The sequence below is a fragment of the Delphinapterus leucas genome, chromosome 6 (assembly GCF_059928025.1).
Source record: "Delphinapterus leucas isolate spDelLeu-1000000601 "Yukka" chromosome 6, BTC_Dleu_Yukka2, whole genome shotgun sequence".
Classification (NCBI taxonomy): Eukaryota; Metazoa; Chordata; class Mammalia; order Artiodactyla; family Monodontidae; genus Delphinapterus; species Delphinapterus leucas.
The window spans coordinates 53633031-53655178 of NC_143134.1; the positions used below are offsets into that span (position 1 = coordinate 53633031).

The following is a 22148-nucleotide window of genomic DNA, read 5'->3' on the forward strand; positions in this document are numbered from 1 at the left end:
CATTTTAAATATAGTCAAGTTAATTATACCATGCCTATTATAATCTCTGAGTGGAATCACTAATAATCATTAGTAGGAAAACCATCTGATGTCTTCATGGAAGTGAGTATCTGAATACATGAAAAGAAGACTTTTTAAAAAGTACATAGTGTCCAAAAATACTGAAATATGGTGTTAGAATGTACAAAATAAAAAGTTTAAGTAGTTAATGTGTAAGGCTAGAAATTTGTATGGTAAATATATCTTTAAGTAGACATTTCAAAATGGAGTTCAAAAAATTTTAATGCTGATGAAAATATTCCTTTAAATTCACAGATGTAGGAAGTTTCAAGGTAAATGTATATTTTCAAATATTCTATGTGGTTAGAACCCATTATATCTGGTGTTAGGGTCATATAATGGGATTTTATGAATCATGAAATAGCAATTTCTGTGGTTAATAACACTAAGGATAAAATTCTTAAATCCATATCCCTTTTCCCATTGTCATTGTCCTGACTTATGTCTCTATAATCTCTGATTTGAATTTTTATTATTGTCCCCTAACTGATATCCTTGGAGTGCCATTTTCATCTTTGAAAATGGAGAGGAGGGGATTGATATGTTTCACTTGATAAACCTCTACAGGTGTTTTGAGAATTGTGTTTCATTTTACCCACCATACCCAGATGAGAACAAGGGCTCTAAAGGAGTGTAATCCAACCCGCGCATTTACCAAAATCAACTAGAAAACTTGAAAAAAGATAAGAGAGAGAGAGAGAGCTTGAGTGCTGGCTGGCAGATTCCCAGGATACTGTAAATCCTGATCTAGTGGTTCTGCATAGCACTGAGCATTCAAAATTTTAATAACTTTCACAAGTGAATCTGAAGAGCAAAATCACTTTAGAAAAAGAGACAAAAACTTAGCCCTAACCAATTCTGACATCTCTTGATCTTTCAACCAGTTTTACTGATGACCATTTCATCTGGGGAGAATTATGGTGAAGTCCCATAATTTGTATAAGTGATACTAATCTTGTTACCCTCTTAGTCAATTTTTTAAACCATTTTGGTGTGACTGACTTTATGAGAATAACAGTAAGCAAAGGATCTTTTCTTCATAAAAATACACATAAATTTACAAGATTTTACTGACTCCCCAGAACCATCCCAGATAAAATAATCCCTCCTTTATATACTCTAGGTTACATATACGGCCTTCTCAGAATTTCTTCTGACTTGCACTTTGCCTTATGCACGTAGTTAAATTTTAGTTGTTATCATTATTATCTATTATATGTAAGATCCTTTATATAAAGATTTTAGTTACAAATATCTTTAGATCTAAGTATCAGGAAATAAAGCTTTGTTTCTCCTGAAAAATAAATCATATGCATTTGTAAAAGAATGTTAATTAAAGTGCAACCATTTTATTCTCGGTGTCAAGTGAAGCCCCCAAAGTGATATATGCCATATACTAAATTGAAGTACAAGACCACTGTGAATGACTTGCAAAATAAGTCTGTGGAAAACCTGTCCTGCAACTCTGAGCTTCTTCATCACAAGTTGGGAAGTAGGATGTCAACGGGTGATTCTTTGAAGAAAGCTGGTTGTGTGTGACCCCATCCCATAAGTGGGTTTCTCCTCTCATTTCTATTCAAAGTAGAAAAACTTTAAGGAGACCTTTTGGAGAAAGTATAATGTTTCCCCTGAAATGTGGAAGCAAAAGCCAACTGATACCCTAACAAGCCTAGAAAGTCTCAAGGATAAGAGACTGGAAGGCTAATCATTCTCACAATAGAACAACAGAGAGATGGCCATGTCAGGCCAGATGTTGTCAGAGCAAATTATATATGAAAGCTTCCTGTGGACCAGATGTAGACTACATACCATAGAAAGCTGGTATGGGGCTGTCTTAGAGACTGACCCAAAATATTGCACAGGGGGCAAGGAGCAAGGTAACTTAGATATTTCTTGAATGAAAGAATAAATATGTCCCTTCTCCAGCAATGTAAGCGTTCTGAAAACCCACAAAATGTCCCACAAGAAAATGAATCATTTTAAAACACCTGTGAGACTCAGAGAGCTTGACACATAATTACAGCTTTAGTCAAGTAAGAAATTCTTTGTCCTTCTCTCCTTTTGTCCAGCATCCGTACCTCAACAGATCCTGAAGCTAGATTTACCTCTAATATTTAAGGGTTCCAAGAAACATCATATGTCTAAAGAATTATCTATGAATTAAAGGAAAAAGCTCTTAGATAAAATATGTTCTGTTATTTTAACTGACAAATATACATTCTTAAATATATGAGGGACCAGAGATGAATTCAGAATTCTCAATATCCTTTTAGTCCATTGCTAGAAACTGGCAGAATATAGAAAGTCCACCGTTGGTCTCCTGATGTATTGGGAAAGCATATAGCCTGTCTCTCTTCTCATCTGGCCCCAGCTCCTTTCAGCACCATGAGGAATCTCACAAATACACATACAAATACCCAAGACCAAACGTCCATCTTTCATCCTCACTGCTACAGACAACTGGACTGCAGCCACCCCCCAATCTAAGGCGTGATCACAGCAGCAGAGCAGCCCTCTTAGGAGGGCTACCCCTAGGGAAGAGCCCTGCACAGACCATGGGATCAGGCTTGGCATCATTTGGGCAAAGAATAACAGGGTCCTGCATACTTCTAGCATAGTGAGGCTAGAGAATGCTGGTTCGTAAACAGTATTCCTCCTTGCTCTGGATAATCTCTCTGTCCCATGTGGCTGGACAAGACTAGGAGATAGCCAATAATGGGACTCTGTAAAGCACAGGATCCAGAGTAAGAGCTCCCATTCCTGGGTCTAAGGGAAAAACTGTCTGGAAGAATCAATGACCATTGTTAGCATGATGAAGAATAGAAACACACACACACACACACACACACACACACGGCAGAGAAAGAGAGCAGAAGCCAACCATGCCCTCTTTTCCACAGTGTGGAGCTGACCTACGGTTTGCGCAAATCAGTGAGAGGAGTAGCTTTAACTTTGGGAAATTTTGACATATTGATTCCTTTAGGCATTTCAATTGCTCGATTAGTCCTTTAAATTACTGACTGGGGGACTTTTTATGACCTGGTAGTGATTCAAAATTAATGAGACTTGTCCCACATTTCATTCAGGAGAAGAGAAAGAAATTGCCCCACAGGAAAAAAAAAAAGAAACAAAAGAAAACAACATGTTGCTTACAAGTGAACTTACAAGTCCTGCTTATTCGCTATAATTATTACAACTTTGTTCCTATAAACTATGAGAATTTTGTAGATAATCATACATTTCTTTGTTTTGATTTTTGGGAATCTCAGTCAAGTATGCATACTAGTTATTTACTACATAGGCTCTTATGGACTATGCTTGCATATTACCTTTTTCTCTGGTCTTATGTTTCCATCTATATTATTCTAATTCTAAGGTTGTTAATATTTCTATTTTATTTTGTAGTGCATGTATTTTCATAACTGGCCAAAATACTTTGTTTACATATAAACACACACACACACACACACACATATATATATATATACACACACACACACAATTTTTTTCTGATTTGGTTACAAAACAAAGCAAGATCAGATCAGAACAGACTGGACCAGGGAAACTTGAGGGCCACAAGCATTGTCTAAAGCACCATGGAAAATTCAGGTATCATTAGGAGGATGATGCTATCTAAAGAGACCCCCTTTCACTAATTGGTTGTGTGTGACGGGTAAAAGATAAATTGTAGTCAGCATTTTAATTTATTCACTTAGCAAATATTTGTTGAGTGCTTATTCTACGTCAGTTATAGCATGCAGACAAAACAAACCTGGACTCTCCACCACTGAGTGAGAAGGGTAGTGGCAATGCTGCTTTATTTTTTCTATGTACTGCACAAGACTCCACATTTGGTTTAATGTTATCCGGTTGCTGCCATGAAATCCTAACCATTTTTGAACACGGAGAATTTTCAATTTGTACTGGGCCCTGCAATTTATGTAGCTGGTCCTGGACAGTGGCTATATGTTCTAAGTCTTTGCCAATCTACAAATTCCCCCAAACACTCCCATGTCTCATCTGGATCTGGCATTTACACTTTTTATGCCTGTGAATGGATTTAGGCTTCTTAAGACACAACACTGGCCCATTAGTGTGTCCCTATCAGGAATAAAAAAGAACAGTTTGAAACTTTACACAAATCCTCTCCTGTGTCAGCAAGACTCCAGAGTGACTTATTTAAATGATTATTTTGTAATGTGCTTATGTCTGAGGAGAACAAGTCTCATGGGAGAAAGAATTGTGTAAATTGAAAAAAACTGTGAAGTAATCCTTAGTAATCTGCAGATTTGACACCATGTATTATTCTTATTATCCTTTTGTGACTTCTGCTTGGTAGGGCTCCTTTCTAGCTATATCCTTTAGCACAGAAACTCGAAACCTTAGGGGACATTAATTTCTCCTTCACAATTCTCTGCTATTCAGGTTTGTTTGCTTGTTGTTTATTTATTTGCTATTCAGTTTTTAACACATACTGGGCACCCACAAAACCTTTAGTCTTGTTATCTGTGTATGGATTCTTCCCTTGAATGGCCTAACGTTTACCTTTGCATCCTTAGTAAGTACTAGAGGCAGGGCCTGAAACCCAGAATTATTTACTGAGTGATTGAAATAACTTCTCATGTTCAGGACTCAGGTGAGCATTTTACATGTGCCATTTTATGGGATACAGAAATTATCCCACTCTGTAAGCTTTTATAAAATTCAGAAAGTTGTATTTGATCCCTGTAATGCACCCTTTGCAATGGGTGCTTTCTTTGTGATGCAATTCTAGTATATCAAGGCCCTTGAGGTAGTTCAGAAACTGCTCCTTCTGCATGGGGGTTCAGACATCTATCTTAGACTGCTGTGTCATGTTAAGATGTTCATTTAAAACTTAGGTCAGTCACTGTCCCAGGCTGAGTTCTCTGGAAGCACAGCTGATATGGAGTTTTGGGTGCAAGATGTTTATAGGAGGTCGAAACTGGTGAAGGGCTTGGGCAGAAGCAGGATTAGTGAGAGAAAGAAGTCAAACTGTAATGTGCCTCAGCCAGCCATACAGCGAGCTTTGGAGGGAGTCTCACTTCTGGTTGAAAAAGCAGAGCCTGTATATCATCTCACTCAGTCACTGGAGGCAGGTGGCCTTGGGGTGGGCTTGCCCTTGAGCAAAGTGGTCTTTGCAGCTGAGGCAGACCCAGAAGTTGCAGAAAGCTGAAGGCTATCTCCTGACTTCTCTCTGTGTAGCTGGGCAGCAAGTTCTTCCTTGAAATGAGATCTGGGTAGTGCATCCCCATGTCTATCACAGATTTTCATCATAATACCTCCTGATCTAACTTACTAGATTAAACAATCAGAATTAAATTCTGAAAAATTAAAATTCTATTGCATAGTGAAGTGAGGTGTTCAAAACATGTGCACCATCATGAAAATTAGAGCAGCAGATCATATCTGTAAAGCACTACAAAAAAGGTTTCACAATATATTTTTTTATTCTAATTATGGGCCTTTTAAACATTATGTTATCTATTTACCAACAGCCTGAGTGAGGAAACTTTGAATAAAATATTATTGTATCACTGACAATGTCATTATTCTCATGATCCTGGGTGACTTCTGCAAGACCTTATAGACTCTAGACAATCTTTTTTTGTTTCAAAATAGAACTGTTGCTGGCTTTATTAGTCACAGGAGATGTAATATTTCATCATCAATTTCATTAGTATTTCTATTATTCTATTACTTTTTTCTTATCCTCCAAAGGGTATCATTTATTATGTTCTATAATTAATTTTTTAAATTGCTTGTTTGAGTAACTTTTTTATATAAAATCTCCAAACACTTTAACAGAATTAACTTTTTTTTTTTTCCATAGCTATACACCTAGTACATAGAAAAGTTCCCAGTACAATTTGGGAGGTAAATAAATATTTAAGTGACTAAAATAAAAATGAATGAGTTGGCAACACCCCGGGACAGTCTTAAATAAAGATGTGAAACAAGTACATAAATGATGGTACAGTACAACACTGAACATTTAAAATGCCTTTAATTCTCCAGCTCTCTAAACAGAGAAGACACTCAATAAATGGAGTTCACACAGTGTTAACACATATGAAAAAGGCCAATGTGTGTGTTGGGAGATGTTAACCTTATGCTAAATATGATTTATCAACACACTGTTGTTGTAAGAAGTAATGCTGGCACAACCTAAGAGTTTCCTAATGAAAGCACAGCATTCTGAAAAAAAGATAATGGTGGTGCCGTGTTTCTTTTCATTAGTTTGATCATATCTGAGGTCAGTTGCTTTAGGTTTTGACAAATGTGAATCAGTTTCTAGGACAGGAAAGTTATAGGGCAATGAGAGAGATGTAAAAAGATATTTCATCTGGACTACCTTCTTCATCTTCAAAAAAAAAAAAACAAACCCTGTATGTTGGCCCTCTAATTCCAGGAGAATCCCAAAGGAAATAAAAGATGCAAAAAAATTTGGATAGATCATTGTACATAAGTTTTCAATCCTAGGAATACACAATTTAAAATCTAAAACAACTTACACAGATGATGATAGGAGAGTGTTCAGTAAGCTAGGATGAGATGCAGTCACTAAAAGTAATATTTTAAAAAGTTTTACAGGCTTTAGCCAAGGCTTGTGATACATTTCAATGAAAAGTAATCTGTCTCAAATTATTAACAATATAAGTTCAAAATATGCATCTCTCTCTTTCCATAACCAGAGGGAAATACACTAAAATTTTTAGAAATGGTATTGCTTTTCTTCCTTTTTTATTATGTTTTCCACAGTAATGATTTTTTTTTTTTGGTTTTTATAATCAGGAAAAGAAAGCTTATGTATAAGTCAATTATTTGTATCTTTTGTTCCTTTCCCCTCATTGCAAAACTAAAATTTACAACTTATTTCCTGACAAAGAAAAAGAAAATATGCTTGGGGATTAAACATATGTGCTAATTCAATGCTTTTATTTTCCACTATCTGAATTTCCTAAATAATATTATTGATTTCAACATGTCTGCTTTCAAAATTTGTTCAATTAAGCTTACTTAAATAAATTCAGGAAGAGTAAGGCCAAAATCATACAATACAGGACAAAAGGAAAAAAGCCAAGAAGTAAATAGGGTGAGGAAAATAAAAAGGTTAAAAGAAATCTTATTAGCCAAATTCCAGTGGTTGAACCAAAATGCCAGTATAAGCTTCCTGATAGCTTGCATGAAAAAGGCAACAGCACACTATTCTAATTAATTAATCATTAGGAAAGTACTAACTTATCAGGAGGGACTGGGCATATACTTTGATTTTTTTTTTCATATTAATTCATTCATGTATTTAACAAAAGTTCATCGACTATATACCACACTGTAAGGAATTAAACTAGAGGGGAAAACAAGTATAGGCAGTACAATTCCAAGTGAAGGTAGGGTTATGGCAGATGAAGGAGAAAAGTCCAGCCCTACAATCCTCATAAACTTTGTCTCTGAGGTACTGGTCTTTGTGTGCATGTTTATAAGATGTGTGTTACGTTATAAGGTCCTTGAAAGCTGTTTGATATATACTCCTTGATATTGGAGCTTATGTCGATGATATACCTAGATATTATAAGGATTATATGTTTAATGTCTGTCTTCCCCACTTTCCAATGCTTTGCCCTCTCTCCCCACACAACCTAAACTCTACAAAGCCAGCAGTTGCATATTTGCTCAAGCTCTATCTCTAGAGCTTAGAACAGCAACTTGTTCCACAGTAAGACTCAATAAACAGTCCTTTAGGTATTGATGAATTGATTTAATGAATGACTACAATCTTCTCTCTAAGGCTCAGATTTCACCATGATTTTCTTAATTTATAGTTATAACTGTTCTTTCCTTTTAATAACACTGGTTTCCTTAATCGCGGTTGGCTGGATACTAACATGCAGAGGGCTTTTGGGGGTTATTTTCTACTGGCTGCTCAAATTTGAAAATTGTATAGGTCATCTCTATATTGGTTAATGCAATTTTAAAGGAGTGTTGCATATTTTCATAAGAAATCCTCCCTTATAACATGTCCCATTTTCATTATAATCTACAGATTGATCCCTATGGTCTCTAGATCTATACAAATAATATAAACGTTTTAAGATGTCAGAATAAAATGTAAAAAATATTATACCTCAGTATGCATCATTAGCTTTCAAATATTTTCTGAACATAGGAGTTCTTCCATTGAAAGAAATCCAATGGAAGACTCTCATATCGAAAACTTCAAGAGCATCTCTCATTGAAAGAGTATAAGGACAAAATATGTGATCTCTTATCCCTTATTCTCTTCTCTTTTTCCTCCCCTTACTCCCCTACACAGTTTGGTAGCCTTTGGTGTGTCTGTTCAGAAACGTATGGCTTCTAAGAGTTAGAAAAACATTGTAGAATGTAAGTTTTGATTGTTAATGTGAAGTATTTCTTCTGATGAGAAGGTTGCACCAACATATCTGGCATCAAAATCATGTTAAAATCTGTCCCACAAAAAGACAGCAGGTTCTAACTCAACTACTGCTGTATTTAGAGATGTGTGGAAATAACTCATTTTAGATGTTAAAGAGAAGTATTTTGGCTCAGAACATTAAGCAATTGGACGACAATTCATGAGCTCAGGTTTTTAAGTGTTTTTTTGCGGACACGTTTGACACTGGGAGAATCACTGCTTCTCTTTACCTTGGCTTACTCATCAATAAAGTAGCACGTGATTATGCTGACTCACCTCATTCTCACAGAGTGTTTATTCACTAGCACTGATAATGCACTATTCTGTCTAAGAAGCCAATGAAAAATATTGCAAGGAGCAGGTAAAAGTGGTCACATTTGTAGCTAAATAATAATTTGAAGGAAACTTACAAGAGCTTCAGGTATATAAATGAGAACAAAAACTTTGGCTAATTTAGGTAACATTTAACAAAAAATAATTTTCAGCGAAGATGAACAAAGTAGCTTGGATTCGTTTTAATTTTACTGCAAACTGAAGAGACAGCCAGAGTTAGGGCTGGGGCAGGAGGTGTGAGGAGCACTTGGGATGTGTGCTATAATACTAATAAGATAAGTACATATGGCTTTCAAGACCTTGAAAAGAAAGAGGATTTTTTTTGTGTGTGTGTGGTACGTGGGCCTCTCACTGTTGCGGCCTCTCCCGTTGCAGAGCACAGGCTCCGGACGTGCAGGCTCAGCGGCCATGGCTCACGGGCCCAGCCGCTCCGCGGCATGTGGGATCTCAACCACTGCGCCACCAGGGAAGTCCAAGAAAGAGGATTTTTTTTTTCTCATTTGTAATTTTAATCGAAGCATTGCTATTCATTTTTAAAAGTCTTTCCTTATAAGCACCAAATTTTAATACCTATGTCAATTTGGGGGGAAAAGGAACTCCCGTCAAGAGCTTCCCTCCAGAAGAAAACAATGATGTTCATTCCTCCAAACAATCAAATTCGAAGTCTACCAAAACAGAAACAAAAAAAGCCCACACAGAAAAACAAAAACAAAAATCACATTCTAGAGGTTCAGTGCATTTAGCAGCCTTCACTGTGCTGTCTAATCATCCTTCAAAAAAATAACTCTAGTTCATAAAAATATACATTTTCCATTTGATTTTTAAATTAAAAAATAATTTAAAAAAGGAAACTTGAAGGAATTCACAATTAATTGCCTGACTCCTTTCGATGTCATGTACAGCATATGAAGGTCAGGAAGGCTATTTGCAGCACACATGATTAGGGGAAATTGATTTTCAAGGTTTAGCTTTCTTCCAAACAGTGTAAAATATCCACAATTCCAAGTATGAAGGGACACAGACGATCTCCTTCAAGAATTCCACAGGACAATACAGGTGCCCCAGCTGTCCTTCATAGAGTGACAGGGCTTCAGTCAAATTGACACAGTTCCCCTGTGTAAAATATTTCCCATCCTGTTTCAATACTTTCATTGAGAGGTCAAGAATCAGTCTGAGAAACTCCCATGTGGAATCTTCTTCCGGAGATGTGGAGATTGGAACAGCTGTCAAATCATTAATCACATAATCAAACTCTCTCCCTTCTTTGGCGTACCTCTTCAGTACTGGAATACAGTCTTCTGTTAGAACCTGATAGCAGTCTCCTTTAAGATTGTCTAGGACATCACCACATGTTTTTCGCATGGATTTCTTACATGCGTCAATCACCATTTGGTCAATCTCTACCATAGTGACCATCTTTGGTTTCAGTTTGACTATTTCACATAATATGCCCCCATCTCCGCCTCCTAGAATCAGTACATCTTTGCCAGTGTAATCTTCTTTGCCGCTGCCCATGATGGCCCGGGTATACGCCAGATCACTTTCCGCCAAATTAACATCCCCACTGAGGATGAGAATATTTCCAAATTGTTTTGAGTGTAAAATTTTAATGTTCTGGTAAGGTGAGTCTTCATCATACCCCACTTCATCTATGTCGTACTCAACCAGGCGGCCATCTGCAGTGGGCCAGCATCTGTCAATGGCCCCTCCTCGAACTATGGGTGGTGATCGCTTCACCCGCTCAGTACTGTCCTGACTCAATTCTTTCATTCTTTCTTCTACTTTGCTCAAAAGACTGTCAACTTCTTTGCCTTGCGCATTACTGTCGTAACTCTGAAGGTCCAGCAACACCAATCCATGCGGGTAAATTCTCAGATTGGCAAAGCTGCCGTTTTTGTTTACGTAGGTCGCTAAATAGCCATGGTCCTGCCAGGTGTGCACCGACCCCATCATCCCCTGCTCCTGGAAAATGGACTGGAGGCCTTTCAGAATGGTCTCACCATCAGCTTTGGTGCCGAGCATGAAGTCAAGGGTGCTGTGCCGTGCTGCTGCCATAGTGAGGCGAGGCCCTGGGCCATGCCTGGGGGAGGGGGCTGGGGAGACTGGGGGGCCGCGCGGCGTGTCAGGCTGCAGCCGGCGGGGAGTGCCAAGAGGATATTTTTGACATGTTGGAAGTTTGAAAGAAAAAGATCTTGCTAGTTCTGTGTACTGGAATGCAAAACTGATAAAAAAAAAGTCTATCATTGTAAATCTGACATTAGAATGTTGCTTTTGACTACTAGTAAATTCAGCCCCTTAATTCTCTGCTTGAGAATGGATAGTTATTACAGCCATAACAGAGAATATGAAAATAATAATAAACTTACTAACTAAAATGACCATTCTTTATCTTATATTTAAGGTAATCACACTGTATGCCCTAAGCAACAGTTTAGCACCTTGTTCTTAGCCATGTGTACAACAATTTTAGATTAATAGCTGAATTTCCTTAGAGAAGAACTTGAACTTCATAAAAGGTCACTCTCTTTAGTTCAGAATGTTTTTCTTACATTTCAATCACTTTGCATTTTTATCAGTTCTCCCACTGAGTGGCTCAAATCATTTCACCAAATGATCTTTTCAGATGAGGTGAGTCAACCATTTTCGGGAAATTCATTAGAATGGAGGCCACTAGAGCACCATTTGCTCAGTTGAAGTACTATTCACACAGGCTCAAGGAGTTAATGTGCTTACTAAGTGCTCACAAAATAGTTTATTCCCCCAGAAAAGTCTCTCCCCAAAATTCATCAATTCCTTTAACATGCTAGCAAAGCAAGGGTTCAAAGACTTGAAGCCTAATCCACTGGATAAATTACAGATTGTTCAAGGTGACATTTTTTACTTTAAGAGCAAGGTCTGGGAAGACACTGATTAGAAGGGGAAAATACAAAATCTCGAAAGAAGCAGAGATGGATTAAAGCCTTGACTTTGGTCAACTTCAGTCATTCAGCACATGTTGACTAGTGTGTGCTAGGATGAGGATGCAAAAGTGACCAAGGTAGACTCCTTGCCCTGAAGTAGTCTGCAAGCAAGTGGGAAAGACACTTTAACCTTAGACAGTAGCTCAATTTCCTTCTTCTAAAAAATGGAGAAAATAGTATACATCACAAGTTACTATAGTACAATAATGAAGAATGCGGGTGATAGCTAGAGTCAGATAGTCCTGAACTTGAACCCAGATTCTACCTATATCTTGACTCAATATGACCATGGGCAAGTTACTTAACTCACCTAATCATGAGATTCCCTGTCTTTAAAATTTGTTATAGCACTACTTAGCTGAAATGGTTGTTGTGTAAATTTGATTTGCTAATACACAAAGTACTTAACACAGTGCCAGGCACACAGGAAGGTACTTGTGTGCTTCCTGTGTGATTGTACACACAGACAATCACACTTAGATACTCACTGATTTTATATATATTTAAATCTTTAAGTCATGATAAAATATTATTGTCCCTCTTACACTTAACATATAGACAAACTATCAGTGTTAATCGCATGAGCACACTTATAAAAAACACTTTGAATGATAAAAGTTTTATACAAAATGAAACATTCATAATACAGACAAAAAAACCTATGATATTTAAAGGACACCAGTTACTTCGGTTATACAATTCAGTTACTTCTAAAGCCGTATGAACAGGAGGTGAAAGCAATGATCACCTGCTATTTCCCTACCATTGCTCACACACAAGCTTCAATCTTGTATAATTACAATTATTTTCCCCTATAAAACAACAGAGTAGTTTGTTAATAGGTCAATAATGAGCACTCATCTGACATACGTATGGAATAGAAATACTTCTTATGGCAGATAAACCCTAAGATTCCCCCCAAAAGCCCCAACTTCCCAGCTCATGATATCCACACCTTTGTCTAATCCCATCCCCTTGAGTGTAGACAGGAACTGTGACTTGTTTCTACCTGAGAGAATACAGCAAATGTGAAGGAATTTTGCAGATGTGGTTAAGGTCCTACATCAGTTGATTTTGAATTAATCAAAGGAACATTACCTCGGGTGGGCATGACTTCTTGTTGTTGTTGATAGTTGAAAGTTCTCAAAAATGGGACTGGGAATTACCTGAGGTCAGAGACTCTTGCTCTGTTGCTGGGCTTGAAGAAGTAAGCTACCATGTCGTGAGAGGGCCTATAAAGAGGGTCTTGTGACAAGGAACTGCAGGTAGCTTTTAGGAGCTGAAAGCAGCCTGGTCAACAGCCAGAAAAAAAAGTGTGTTCGGGAGACTCTTAGTCCTACAACCACAAGGGGATGAATCCTGTCAAGAATTGAGGAGCAATTGGAAACATATCTTTCCCCAGCTGAGCTTCTGATGAGACTGCAACGCCAATAACACCTAGACTGCAGCCTGATAAGACACTGAAGCAGAGAACCAAGCTAAGCTGTACTCTTCTGAGCTACAGAAACTGTGAGATAATACATATGTGTTATTTTTAAGTTACTAAGTTTGTGGTCTCTTTTATACAGCACGGAAAACTAATATGCTCCTGTGGACAGAAAGGTTTTGAATTCAGGGCTCAGAAAGACAAGACAATCCAATAATAAGTGATGGCATTCTTTTATGTACTGAGATCATTTACTCCCTGTTGAAAGGGGGAGTCTTTCTACTTAGAACAGGAGATAAACTGAGATGGGATTCACCTCTCTGTAATTTCCTGGGTAAAGGAATGATCCACTTGAGATAAGGGTCACTGGAGTAGTCGAGAGTTTTATTTGTATTGCATCCACTAATGATACCATCAGGAAAAATTGCCATTAATTTTAGAGGGAGTGTCCTATACTGACTACTTTGGTAGTGAAGGAGGAGAAATTCTTATTAATTTCTCCCTCAGAAAAAAAGGGAGCAGAGAGAGAATTCCTAGATATCATCCAAAAAAAATATTAGGCATGTGACTATATCAGGGATGTGACTATAAAAGAAAACATAAGATGTCTCTGTGTAGGTGCTTTGGTGTAGAAAGTGCTTTGGAGGCATCATAGTCCTTTGCAATCTGAGAGAAATGGAGTGGGGGTTGTTTGTGTGAAGAGAAAGGAAGCAAAACAATTTCATGTAGGTCTGTGGGAAGGGCCACAGGGGCATAATTGGGGTTTCAGATGAATCTAGGGGCCTAATTGGCTGGACACCACATTGGGCCACTTTTGAATCTATAAAACACAGGGAAACACAACTGCTCCTCTTGCAGTCCATGTGTGGAAAATTTAACCATTTACAGAAAATATAGACTCATGATAGATTAGAGATGAAAAGGCACTTAAGGGTCCTTGAGTCTATTTCTTTCTTTTGCTGGTGAGAAAACTAAGGACAAGAGGTGGTAAATGACTACTCTATTGTCATTCAGCAAGTTATTATTAGAGCTGGAAATGGAACAAATATATATCTATATCTATTCAATAGGTATATATTTAATAGATATATATATACACAATGTATGGACTACATGAATTAAATATATATTTATATATATTTTGAATTAAATATATACTATTTTAATTTAATTATATATTAATTTAAATAACTTATACAAATATATTATTATTATATAACTGTATGTTAAATATATATATTTAGCCCAAAAGGTACTTTACACATAATTTAGTCCAATAGTCCCATGCTCTGGTTTTATAGATTGGGAAAACTGAGAGCCTGAAGAGTTACATGACAAAGCTGCTGTCTCCAGACATATAACACAAATAATTTTGCAAAACGAATCAGAAGCAATTCATTTAGGCTGCTGTTTCATTTCTCCATTCTACTACCTATGAGCACACAAATATTCACAGGAATTTACACATATTGAGACTCCTCTGTGGTATCCTGATTTCTCCTGTTCCATCTACAAAACTCCTGTGGTACTAGATCATCCTTTAACTCATCAATCTTCTTTCTGTCCCCTCATAAATCAAAACTCACCTGCCCCCATCCCCGTCCTTCTGAACATTTTGTCAAGTTGTTGTTTTCTAATCTGTGAGGAAGTCATTCTAAAGTGTTAAAGGATTACTATTATCTCTCCCAGAAATATATGCATTTTCAAAGCAATCATGAACGTGCCATGCCTCAATTTCCTGAATTAACATCCAATATTAGAAATTTTACATTGTTGGAAAAGTGTTTCTGGAGAATATATTTGAAGCTTTTGGACAACACCATAAAATGACTTAGAAATTTTGATAGAGCTAGTTGCTAGGAAGTCACTTCAAAAGATAAACTGGAAGTAAACTGAGTACATGGCAATAACATCTTTAAAAAAAATCAGTGCTTTATAAGTCATAGGCACAGATACTTTCTGCATCTTTCTATTTTCAGTGTAGAACCTGAACTGAATCTAAAGTGCTTAGCCTGGCTATGGAAAATCCCAGGGTATGTGTTGTTTAAACCATTTTGATGGTCCCCCGCTATTTTTAATGATATTTTTTCCTTACCTGAACAACCCAGAGGCTGAGCAAACGCAACCCAAGTCCTATGGTTCTTTTTAAATTCAGCTCCATTCACACCTCTCTCGCTCTGCTTCTTCCCACCCCCTACTCAGTTGCCATGTTCAACAGCACTTCAAAGGTGTGGCTGGCTTCATTTCTGGGCTTAGATTCTGTTTAAAGAAGAAGCTAAATTGGAATCAGTTTATCACCTTTGGCTAGGATTTTTAACAGAATTTAAAACCGGAGAGGAACCCCAGCCACATCTAAAATGATACCAAGTGTATCAGCTGGGTGCTTGATCTTCAAAGGAAGCTATAGCCCTGGATAAAGCTCACTTGTCACTCCTAGCCCTGCAGCTTGAGCCCTCAGATGCAGTTTCATGGACACCCAGGGTATTTTCAGTATTTTTATTTTTTTAAAAGGGGAGAAATTAGGCTTATTTTTACATATTTTTCTTTATATGATGATGCTTTTACTAAAATTAAAGCAAATGGAGAGAAATCAGTACTGGAAGATACACAAGCACAAAAGTTCCCAAAATTAATCTTCTCTCATTTACTTGGAATCAGGTCAGCAGTGGTAGTATTGAAAGCATAAACCCTAACCATCAAATAATCTTAGAGGGTAGAGAAAGCACAAACCACCACAGAGCTCCTTCACCTAATGGGCTGTGGTATGAGGGATGTAGTCGGTTGAAAGCAGAACCATTGTTTTGAAAACAGCGTAAGTCTTATTCTATATCTTCCTTCTGGTTTCAAGCTTTGCTTAACATATATCTTACATTTAACAAAGCTGCTATATGCCCTATAATCAGCGGCTTGAATACAGTATTTTATCCTCTGGAAGTGTCATGATACAGGTGTTCTCCATAGGGTAGGACTGGAAAACTCCAAGCAAAGACAGTAGCATAAACAAAAGTACAGTGAGATGAAATAATGGGGTATATTTGTGGAACTGCATGCATTTCAGAAATGATGATGGAGGTAGAGGTGACCTGCTAGGAAGTGAGGTTAAGGAGCAGGGAGAAGAATCTTATTACTCAGTTTAGATTGGCTGACTGAGTATGAGGAATGACTACAAGGTAGGGGCAGCATATAGAAAAGAGAGACTCAGGGATCATGAGAGCAGTTTGAGAGTGTAGTAGGCCAGAAGAAAATGCAGCTAAGAGGATAGTGGGCATTAAATTCAGGAGAGACTTGAAGGTAAACCAAGTTCAAAGGATGACTGAAGAATACAATTATACAATGGACAGTGGTGTCAGTATTCAGGGATATGAGAAAGTGAGACAAGGAGAGAAGTACTGAATAGGTGAAGTCTATTATTTCAGGAAATTAAAGCTGAAAACATGGAGACTATACCAGGGTGATCCATTTATTTAGAGTTTAACACATGGAAGACAGGAAAGCTCCTCAAATGTGCATTTGTTAGACTGCATGGTTCAGGGGAAAGCCCATGGCTTTTAAAGCTTGAAGACCCATGTTGCTTTTCCATCTGTACCTCTATATCTGTGAGATGTTGGAATGTTGAGCATTGGTTTTCACATGTATAAAATAAATAATAATACCACTTACCCTATAGAATATTGTGAATATTAAGTACATTTATGTAAAACACCTGGCACAGTTTTTGGCACATATTGGGTGTGCAATAAATGTTAATTTTCCTTACTGTAGAAAATCTACTTGAGGTATGTTTGCATCCTGCAGAGCTTAAAAAAGGATTTTGTAGTAAAACAAGATTCAACATCATGGGCAGTAATGTATAAATACCAGAAGAGGAAAAAGAGCCAGGGACCACATTAAGGGTAAAGCCAATTGTGGCTGAGCAGGATAGAATTTAGCAATATTAAGCCTTAGTACCATCTTGAGAGAGACATGAACAGGGCTGTGTCCTTGATAATTAGGGCCTATGGTCCTTCTAGGTTGATATAAAATTTTTTATGAGCTTACCCTTCTACCTTTGTAATATGGTGCTATTTGAAAAAAGTATTTCCTGCTTAACCCAGTCAGAAGCAATTCAAGTAATGATTTCAGCCATCAAAATTCTGCACCAAAATGCCTTGTAATGCATTTTGCAAGCTTAATCTGTGGAAGTAATTAGTAAAACAGCTTTATTTTAATGTCATTCAATTAAATCTAGATCTCATTATTTGTGTTCCTACTAGGTACTAAACACCATGTGGGGTGCTGTGGGTAAAAGATGCATGAGATATATCCCATTTCTGCAAAGACCTCATGTTTTAGCAGACTATTTCTACTCATGTGGATTTTTCTCAGTATTGTCCCATGGGATATAGTAACTTTACATACTACCATGTGTCATACTAGGGCAAAGGTAGAGTTTATAAAACTAGACAAAATGTCCTAGTCTACATTATTTTTCAAAACCATCCAATGTCCTTTCTTACTGGAAGTTTATCTTGTCTTAAACTCTATCTGAATGTCAAAAATAAGATAGAATGAAACTTCTAGAATCAATACTTATTGTCAGTGAGAGAAATTATTTTACTAGGCTCCAAACATTCTGGTATCAAGAAAACACTGTTTCAGCAATATAGTCTTCAAAGGCAGGTATTATTTCTTGCTCAACTTTCTCAACAGCAGGGCTTTACTTTTGAAGGTATCTCACCAAACTTTGCTCAGTAACCCTTCTCCAAAGCTCGTAGGTAGAGTGAAAAAACTCTCTCTCTTACCTTTAAATGTGCACTTTCCCTCCTGGCAAATACCCTTGAATTCTTATTTTTAATCTCTCATTTCTCACACCCAAATTGATGTCTAATGATGCTAATTTCTAAATATTTCTTGAATCTATATTTTTTCCATCTCTACTCTAACTATGCCAGGCCCTTATTTATCATCCAAATCAATGTAATAGCCTCCTAAACCAACTTTTCCTCTCCTGTTTTGCTCTACTGGCAAAGTAATCATTCAAATAAGAAACTCTGACTATGGATTCAATTTACTAAGTAGCTTCTGTGGAGCCTTATTGTCTACAAGATAAAATCCAAGTCTCTTTCTTTAGAATAAAAAATCTGCCATAAACTGACCATAAACTGACCCCTGCCTACACGTTTGGCATTTCTTCATGGTACTCCCTACTTTACTTTAGCTGCAACACTAAAAACCTTCATCCCTGTGACATTTCACTGCTCTCTATCTGTGCTCACTGTCAAAACTCAGCTTGAAATACCCTCTCCTTTATTTATTTTTTTTTACATCCTTATTGGAGTATAATTGCTTTACAATGGTGTGTTAGTTTCTGCTTTATAACAAAGTGAATCAGTTATACATATACATATGTTCCCATATCTCTTCCCTCTTGTGTCTCCCTCCCTCCCACCCCTCTAGGTGGTCACAAAGCACCGAGCTGATCTCCCTGTGCTATGCGGCTGCTTCCCACTATCTATTTTACGTTTGGTAGTGTATATATATCCAGGCCACTCTCTCACTTTGTCCCAGTTTACCCTTCCCCCTCCCCATACCCTCAAGTCCATTCTCTAGTAGGTCTGTGTCTTTATTCCCGTCTTACCCCTAGGTTCTTCGTGACATTTTTTTTCCTTAGATTCCATATATATGTGTTAGCATATGGTATTTGTCTTTCTCTTTCTGACTTACTTCACTCTGAAAATACCTTCTCCTTATCTCCTACTTGTTCACTTGACCACCTTCTACTCATATTTCAAGAATAAGTTCATGTGTCATTTCTTCCAGGAAGCATTCTCTGATAACCTTACATCAGGTAGGGTCAAATCCACTTCCTCTGAACTTGAATAGCTCTCTGTGTATCCTTTTATCATAGTACTTATTATTGAAGTTACCTGTATGGACTCTGAGCCTCTTCATGTCAAAAGCCATATGTCATTAGTCTTTGTGTCATCTTCCATTGTGCCTGAAACATGATCATCACTCAATAAATATTTCATGAAGCATACCAATTCTCCCTGCTTTTCTAAAATATGCACAACATATTCATCATGGTTGCCATTTTCCTATGAACATGTCTCTCCACCCAATCCTACTTAATAAATTTGACAACTCTATCTAACCCTGATACACATGATATTTTGAGTGTTGGTGTTAGCTTTCCCATCTGCTCAGATTTGGTTGTTTATAACTATTTGGTGTTTTCTAGTCCTTAATTACTTTTATAATTTATTAGTGAATTTTATTCCAGGGTCATCTGGTTTCTTTGGTAGCCTGTGGAGAGAGATTCAACAAAAGCCACTTAAAATCTAAGTTAATTACAGTCTCTGTCTTAATTACAGACATGCTATGCATTTTATTAACTCCTTCAAAGAATCTTAAGTATATGAAAAAAGGAAAACTTACTTTTGTAATAATTATGCTAATGTTATCTTGATAAATTTATCTATACTACCCAGGCCCCTAATGGCTAAAATCTTTGTTGCAAAATAATCAGTGACCAGATGCTAGGTGTTTTGCTATTGGTTTACCTTTCTTGAAATCATTGCTGAACATGAACTTAAGCACAAACACATGAATTAATTCACAGTATACAACTTTCTTAATTTCACCTATATATCAGCTCTCTAATTTAGCCTATACTGATTCTTTCTTACTGCTAACAAATCTTTTGTGGTGTACAGAAAGACAGATAGTACCAATAGATACTGGCTAATAGTTTTTAGTTTATGTCTACATATACTTTGATCATCTAAGTGTAACGTAAACTTCATTTGAAATGCCATACTTCACCTTCTACAAAAACTAATCAAAAATATACTAAGGTAACCAATACTCGTGGTTAGATCTCATGGGAGATTTCTTGAATTGGACACCTAAGTAAATGTACCTTAATTTAAGAGTGAGTGTAAGAGAGGGACATCTGGAAGAACTATCCCCATACTGCTTTCTAACACATGAAATGAAAGCATGCTTAAAACTATTCTTGCTTGATAGACAAAAGCATAAACATACTACAATATGACTCTGGTAATTAGGGATTTGGACTTTTATATTTACTACCTCCATTTCAAGTGGAATTGCCTTTTCATTTAAGATGGTCACAGACATCAGAAATGGTATTCATGCATCAATTTTTCTAGTAGAAGTAAGTTATTTCATGTAAAGCTGACCTATTTGACCTAAGCTTTCAATCCAATCTTTCCTGTGGGATAAAAAATGTTAGGAATATACTATGAAGCAACTTAGTATTTTGTAAGTATTCTCACTCTCAAAAAAATCTGACCAAAGAGGGTGCTTCTGAGTTAGTCAGTTTGAATAATAATATTTAAAACTACTGCAAGGCATGCAAAATAGAGCTGAAAATGTAATAGGTAATTATATTCACAAGGATACAATGATTTTACTCCCAACCTCATGGCCTTCATCTATAGATCTAATTTTAATTCACAGAGGAAAAGTAATTCCCTTGCCTATCACAGTGCACATTCCAATAGTGACCTCAGTGAAGAGAGGAAGACAACAGGTAATACAAGCAAAAGTTTCTAAGGGAAGAAACTTTGGGGGAAATTCTAGCCAGCTGTGCATTGGAATAATACCCACCCTAGAAACCAAATAGTTTATACAGAATTCTGACAGATGGAAAAATAGAATAAATAACCCCAACACTAAGATTATGACAATGACAGTTATTAGATGGCTTGCTTAGTTGAAGCTCTGTGATTTGGGATTTGGCACGCCATGTTCCACTGCTGCATAGTTATGGGACATTAATGTTTCTTTGGGTGACATTGACAGCATGATGGGAAAACTTAGAAGATGATAGCGGCCCCTACTGTATTATTTATTATTACTTACCACACATTTCAATTAAGTAGGCTTATGCATTTGGACACAAGAAAAGAACCTGAAATCTCTAAAGGACACCTAAAACCAAATGGATAAAAACAAGTTGGAATGTGTATTAGGTTTGCTTTTATACGGATTGACACATATGAATCAACAAAAATTCAGACTAACCAACATTTCTCATGTCCATGGATTTAAGAGGTACACTTTATGCTTTTGATAATCTGTGCTAAAATACAAACTTACTAAAGAAAATTTGGTTTTTATATAAATAATCAGAAAATAATAATCTTTTATAATCCACTACTCAGCAATAACTGCTACTAATTTTTTTTAAGTTTTTGAAATGTAACATACATGTGAAAAAATATTGTGAAACAATTTCTCACAAGTTCTCAACCAATAACTGATGCTACATGTAGACTGCACAGCTCCCTCATTCTTTGGTAAGGGGGCAGGAATAACTCTAAGGGATGTGTATATACTGGTTCCTAAAGTGTTTCCAGTAGAATTAATTATAACCCGAAGATTCATAACAGATACTTTTTGGCAATCTTCCTTTCACTTTCCTACCCACAATGGTGGTTACTTCATCTTCTAAATAAACTACTGGCATTTGAAACCTTGTATCAAAGTCTGAGTGATCCAAAACTAAGACAAATGGAATATAGAAAATTGAAAATAGATACATTGGCTCTATGAGAAGATGAATAAAACTGATGCATAACTTGAAAGACTGACAAAAAAGGATACAAGATATAAATACCAGTATCATGAATTTAAAAGAGGATATTTCTATAAATATTACAGATATTATAAAGATAACTGTGCAATAATATGAGAAATTTATGACAGCAAATTTTTCAATTCAGATGAAATGGATAATTTCTGAGAAAAATAAGCTTAATAAAATTAGCACAAGAATAAATAATCTAAATAGTCTTGTGTCTAAGGTGATTGAATACATAAATAAAAACATTTCCCCCCCAAAAAAACTTTAGGTATGTATAGCTTCTCCAATAAAAGTTTACATATTTATATTTTAAAAATTATGTTT

The 22148-nt window shown here is 36.6% G+C and overlaps 1 pseudogene; it reads right to left on the reverse strand.

Moving 5' to 3' along the window:
- Positions 1–9706: 9706 nt before the first annotated feature.
- On the reverse strand, positions 9707–10950 carry LOC111163147 (spermine synthase pseudogene; annotated as a pseudogene).
- Between the last annotated feature and the right edge of the window lie 11198 nt (positions 10951–22148).